The following is a 6,699-nucleotide window of genomic DNA, read 5'->3' on the forward strand; positions in this document are numbered from 1 at the left end:
TTTGTCTTCAACTTGAACTGTGCTATTACAGAACAGTGAAGTCTTAGCAGCACACATGGTTGTTTCTGGACTTAAAAAAGGAAATAACAAGAAGCAACCTAAACGAGATAAATACTATGGCTTTCTCTTTAAATAATCATTAATCTTCCTATGTCTGTTTTTTATATTACTTACATTGAAAATCTATCAATTTCCATTTGTCCATACTAAAATTATAGGTATTACACATCTAATTGCAGAAAGCCCTAATCTGGGTTGGTAGCACATGAATATTTTCAGTTAAAGAGGGATAACTGCTAAAGGGATGGATAACACCAAATTCTAGATATTGGTTTTATCAGGATTTAATTACTCACTGGTATTTCACCAGAATAAGTGAAAATGGGAGAAAAGCTGCAACACTTGCAATGATTTAATTTCTAGAACTTACCTGTATTAACTAATTCTAGTACTTGCCATGTATAGACTCATCCTAAGAGAAACTGTCCAGCTGCAGCCCTCTGCAGAGGAGTTAGCCTAAGGCATCCATGTGCTATGCTGTGTGGACCCACCACTCTTGGCAATACCTGCCTGGTCAAGAGGTAACTGACCAACAGCCTAAGAGGTGGCTTCCTAAACCAGTCTTCTGAAACTACTCAACTAATCTCTTGGGAGCCGAAATCGAGAACCATGGAGAGGTTCAGCCAAACTGGAGGAGAGGTTGAAAAGAAACACAAAATGAGGCTGCAAGGCACTGGGGACCATGAGTAAGAAGTTATGAGTAACCAAAAGGTAGGGCAGGGAAAGAAAAAATACAGAAGAGCCAAGGGGAATTAAGAAACTTCATGCAAATAATGGGGGCATTAGAGTAAAGCATTAGAGTCTTACTATTAAAGGTATTAAAAAGTAAACCTGTTCCCGTCTCTAAAGATGTCCCATATCCTCATTAACCATACATTTCCAGTCTCCCTAAAGCCAAGGTATACTAGAGATCTTGCTCTTCCTGTGTGATTCCTTTCTCTTAGGATTACATATGGCTTTATAATGAGCCTCATGAATCTCCATTACTTGAAGGAACTTGAGTGAATCTGTGTTTCTTGGAACAGAAAGAGCCTAGCACAGTAAGAGCAAAGGAAACAAACTTGGTACAAGAATGATAAAACTTATGATTAAAATTTTAAAAATTCTCCTAAAGATGTTAAAAAACAATAAGCCTATTATAAACAAATGAACATTTGGCATATGAAATGTTTTGAAAATTCAAATTAAATGAACAGATTTCTTTTTTAAAATTGACAGAAATTATACAATAGAAAATCTGAATAATCCTATACCTATTAAAGAATTAAATCTGTAATTAAAAGCCCTTCCAAAAGAGAAACCCCAAACCCAGATAACTTCCCCACTGAATTCTTGTAAATATATAAGAAAGAAATAGCACCAATCTTACAAAAACTCTTCTAGAGAAGAGAACAAGAGGGACCTCTTCCCAAATCATTTCAGAAAGCCAACATAATCTTGACATCGAAACCTGACAAGAGCATTACAAGAAAAAAAAAAATACAGGTCAGTTTCATCCATAAATATATAATATATGCAAGACTCCTTAATAAAATACTAATAAGACAATCCAAGGATATACAAACCATTTAGAATTTTTGAGGAATATAAGGTTGGTTTAATATTCAAAAGCCAATCAATGTAATTCACCACATTAACAGAATAAAGAAATCATGTGATGCTCTCCAATGACACACACAAAGCATTTGATAAAATTCAATATCCATTCATTTAAAAAATTGCAGGAAAGGAAATAAAAGGTATAAGAATTGCAAAGAAAATCATGAAGTTATGAAACTGTCATTATTCCTACATAAAGGAATATACATACAGGAAAAACTGTGTTTCCAGAAATATCTAAAGTAATCTATGAAAATTATTAGAACTGACAAATGAATTGAGCAAGAGCTCTGGGCATAAGTTCAGTATTCAAATGCCAACTTTATTTCTACATTTTAGCAAAAAGTAATTACAAATTTTAAATATTAAATGATATAATTTACCATAGTATCAAAAGAAATCAAATGCCTAGGAATAAACCTAACAAAATGACCAAGACTTCTAAAGAGAAAACTACAAAACATTATTGAAAGAAATTAAAGAAGGCCTAAGTAAATTAAAGAACGCGCCATGTTCATAGACTAGAAGGCTCAATATTGTAATGCTACAATAATTAAACTGGTGTGATTCCGGCACAGACACAAATAGACCAGTGGAACAGAATACAGTCCAGAACAGACTGACATGTATACAGTTTCCTGACTTACAACAAAAGTGACACTGTAGCACAGTGGACAAAGGATGATCCTTTTAATAACTGGTGCTGAGTCAAAAAGATATCCATATAGAAAAATTTAAAATCTTGATTTCTTAAGTTACATCATAAAAATCAATTCCAGGTGGATTACAGATTTGAAGGACAGGGAAAAACTATAAGGTTATTAGACAATAACATATGACCTTGGGGTAGACGAAGATTTCATAAGCTGATCATGAATCACACTTAACTGTAAAGAAAAACGCTGAAAATTAGAGTACATTAAAATTAAGAACTTTTATTCATTAAAAGATGTCATTAAGAGAATGAAAAATTATGGAATAGAAGATATATGTACTAAGTATTTCCCAAAGACTTGAATACAGTATACATAACGAACTCCCACAAATCAAAAGAAAGACAACCTCAAGAAATATGGCTGAAAAAAAATTTTTTAAATGACAAGAGAGGGACTTCCCTGGTGGTCCAGTGGTAAAGAGTCCATCCTGCAATGCAGGGGACGCGGGTTCAATCCCTGGTTGGGGAACTAGGGTCCCACATGCCATGGGGCAACTAAGCTCACACTCCACAACTGCTGAGCTTGTTGAGCGCCTCAACTAGAGAGCCCTGCATGCCGCAAACTACAGAGAGAAAACCTGCAAGCCACAACTAGACAGAAGCCCATGTGCTGCAGTGCAAGATCCCACAGGCCACAACAAAGACCTCGCAGTGCCACAACTAAAGACCCAATGCAGCCTGAATGAATGAATGAATGAATGAATGAATGACAAGAGAAAAAACACAAATGGCCAGTAAGATGACATTCTACTTCAAATCATTAAGAAAATGTAAACCAAATCAGAGAGACCACATCACTTCACTAAATGGCTAAAGTTAAAACCAAAAACTGCCAGTATTAAGCTTTGGCAAAGATGCAAAACAACCAGAATTTTTATATACTGCTACTGGGGAAGTAAATTGTACCCTATTTTGGAGAACTGTTTGGCAGAATCTATTATAGCTGAAAGTAAACATATCTGAACAATTCTGCTCTTAGGTACATGTCTAACAGAAATGTATATGATGTATATTTAAAAAAAATGTAAAAGAATGTTCACAGTAATACTTTTCATAATAGTACTAAATTGGAAGTAACTCAAATGTTTATCAATAGAACAGAAAAGTTACCATGTATTTATACAATGAAATACTCTATGACAATGGAAATAAATAATATGCAAAAAATATGGATGAACTGTATAAAACCAATGTTGAATCAAAGAAGCCAGACACAAAGAGTCTATATTGTATGTCTCTATTAATATAAGGCTCAAAAACAAGCAAAAATAACCAAAATTATTATTCTTTGGTAGAAGAAATTAGGACAGTTATTACCTTTCAGGGTGGAAGTAGCTATTGGGAGGCCCTCTCATACTCTACAAGTGGAGCTTTTAGAATGTGTTCATTTCCATTCTATTGTTTTACTTCTCGACCTGGTTGGGGGATACTTAAATGGGTACACTTTGTGAAAATTCACTAAGCTGTACACTTATGATTTGCACATAATTCTGTATATTTCAATAAAGGTTATTTTAAAAAGGAAATGAATATATTCTCACAAATTAATCTACCAAGCAATACAATTCCAGAAGTTAGTTTTGAAATTTCTTTGATAGATTAAAAACAAACAAACAAAAAACAAAGAAAAGTCAATACAATTTTGAAGAACCACAATTGTGAGAGGAGACTTTGTAATAAAGCTATAGTAATTAAAAGTGCAATATTGCTTTAGGCACAGGTAAACCTAGCAGTAACAGAAAGCCCGGACACAAACGTATACATGGCACTTGGTATTTTGCTTATTTTATAAATAAGCAAAACAGATACCATGGTTCAATAAACAATGGTGGGACAGTTGGGTATCCATATGATAATAGAGTTAGGCTTGAATCTCACAGAGTCCCTAAATCGAATCTAGATGGATGAAAGAAAGAAATGTGAAAAGCAAATCTTAAACTTTTAGAAGAAAACATGGGAGAACGACTTAATGACCTGAAGGTAGAGAATGATTTACTGAACAAGATAGGAAAAGCAACACAAAAATATAAATCATACAGGAAAAGACTAATACATTTGATTAAAATTTTAAAACCGCTGTTAAAAGCGGTCATCAAACACAAAGTGAAAAGGCATATAACAAAGATGTAGTACTCCTACTTATTAATAATACCAAAACAATGGAAAAATGGGCAAAGGACATGAATATGATATTTACAGAGAAAAGAAACATGAAAGGCCAAAAACATGTTAATCAGGGAAAGGAAAATGAAATCAGCAGTATTTTTCAAGGGACCTATTCCTTACATTCATATGAAAAAATAAAGAAATATCCATAGTGAAAACTTTTGAAGGAATAATTTTAAGAAATAACTTTTTACTTTCATCATACCATCAAAAAGTTTAAAAGTCTGTTTACATAGCATGTTGGCAAGAATGTGGACAGCAATTTGGAAATGTTTACTGACGTTAAAGAGTCCATATACTGGTACATATGACACAGCAATTCCTCTTTTAGAAATATAGGAAAATGCACAAGCGCTCAAAAAGACATTTATAAAGCTGTTCACTCTAATGCTCTTTGTGTTCGTAATAGACAAAAAATAGAAATTGTCTATCACTAGGAAAATGAAAAGATCTACTTTGTACAATTATTAAAACAATTATTTACAAGGTAGAATACAATAAGATAGGTTCAGTGGCACATATTTATGTAAAGTTTAAGTATATACAAAAATATTTATATAGTATTAAGATACATCTATATCAAAGAATAAAAGCCATGCATAAGGATAATAAATAACATCAGGATAATGGTTGCCAATGACGGTAGGAGGTAAAGAGGGAGGAAAAGAGATGGCAGTTAATTACATATGACCTTAGCTATATGTATACTGTTTTATTCACTTAAAAAAACCCTAAATTATTACAAAATGTCAGTCTCCATGATATCTGAGTGAGGGGTAAATGAATGTTATACTGTTTTCTATACCTTTCCACTTGTTTGAAATATCAGGTAGTTGAAAGTTATTTAAGTGAATTACTTTAAGATTTAATTATTTCATGGATAATCACGAACAATCAAGTAACTCTTTCCAAAAACACATATAATTTCAGAAAAATTCACATAAGTTCCAAACGACATTTTGTTATTTGGATTTCCAGCATATTATACAAAAACAAAGTACTACAGAAAAGCACATAATGGAAAGTGAAAGAATATAACACAAAGGAGATAACCCACAGAAGGGTTACACGTGCCATGCTAAGGCCCCCTGAACTGAGAAGGCACTGTTTATGGAGCTGGCTGAAGCGGAACTACCAAATTCAATGAGCACGTGAGGGTGGCCAGTGGGAATGCGGGAGCAGAAATTTTTTTTAATCAGTAATTAAAGAAAGCTATAAGAAAAAAATACACCCTTTATTCTTGTAGACAACCTTACTCCTCCCAATGCCTTGAAAAATAAAAGTAATTATTGTTCAATTCCATTTTTTCATCCAGTGAAAATCAATAAATTTGACAGGGTATCTTAAAAAAAAATCTTAATTTAATAACTAAATATTTTAGTAAATAAGATCTACAGTGATAAAGCAAAATATAATAGTATGTGTAGTTAGAAGATGATATCAGTTTCTGGCTTTGCCATTAACTAGGTAGGTACATCTCATTTCCTCATCTGTAAGAATGAATAACAAATCTTGGCCTTACATGAATTTTGTGAAATTTAAAGTAAATAAGAAAACAAAATATGAAATTCCTTCAAAATTATAAATGCTGTAGCAGTTTTTGTAAATAATGTTTCTTAAAACTAAGCCACATGAAGAAAAAGTCACAACACACTCTAAACTAATTGAAACAGAAAAAATGAATTAAAGGAAATGGATAAAAGGAAATGAAAGTAAGTTTGTTAGGCTTAATGTAAGAGTCAAATGTGAAACTTACTGGAAGAGTTTGATAAGTAAAATAAGTATGTGTATGGCACTTACACAAATAAAAATGTTACTCTCTTTTGGATTTAAATTGCATATAAGTTAGCAAAAAATGAATAAGCAAATCTAGTACTTCCCATTATTTTCAAAAGGAATGACACTTGCCTTTTACAGTGAACTACACAGAAACTGCTGGTGTTTAGAACCACATGATCATGTACATGTTCCTTGAATACTTCATCTCTCCAGCATTCAATACAGGATAACAAAGTTTTTAATTTATTTGATTTCAGAGCCAATGGATACACAAAAATCAATTCTTTGTATATATAGAGAAAAATATCACATAAAAACTTAGACTTCAGAGTTCTAATACTTAAATAATGTTTATTTAGCTGGAAAACAAGTCTCTTTCC

General features: G+C 32.5%; 1 protein-coding gene across 1 annotated transcript in view; it reads right to left on the minus strand.

Annotated features, from left to right (window-relative positions):
* LOC103071096 (DNA mismatch repair protein Msh3-like) overlaps positions 1–6,699 on the minus strand; it is a gene marked incomplete at its 5' end in the record, with an annotated part of 82,825 nt that overhangs the window by 34,198 nt on the left and 41,928 nt on the right. The window lies entirely within an intron of this gene.

The sequence above is a fragment of the Lipotes vexillifer genome, unplaced genomic scaffold (assembly GCF_000442215.2).
Source record: "Lipotes vexillifer unplaced genomic scaffold, Lipotes_vexillifer_v1.1 scaffold740, whole genome shotgun sequence".
Lineage (NCBI taxonomy): Eukaryota > Metazoa > Chordata > Mammalia > Artiodactyla > Lipotidae > Lipotes > Lipotes vexillifer.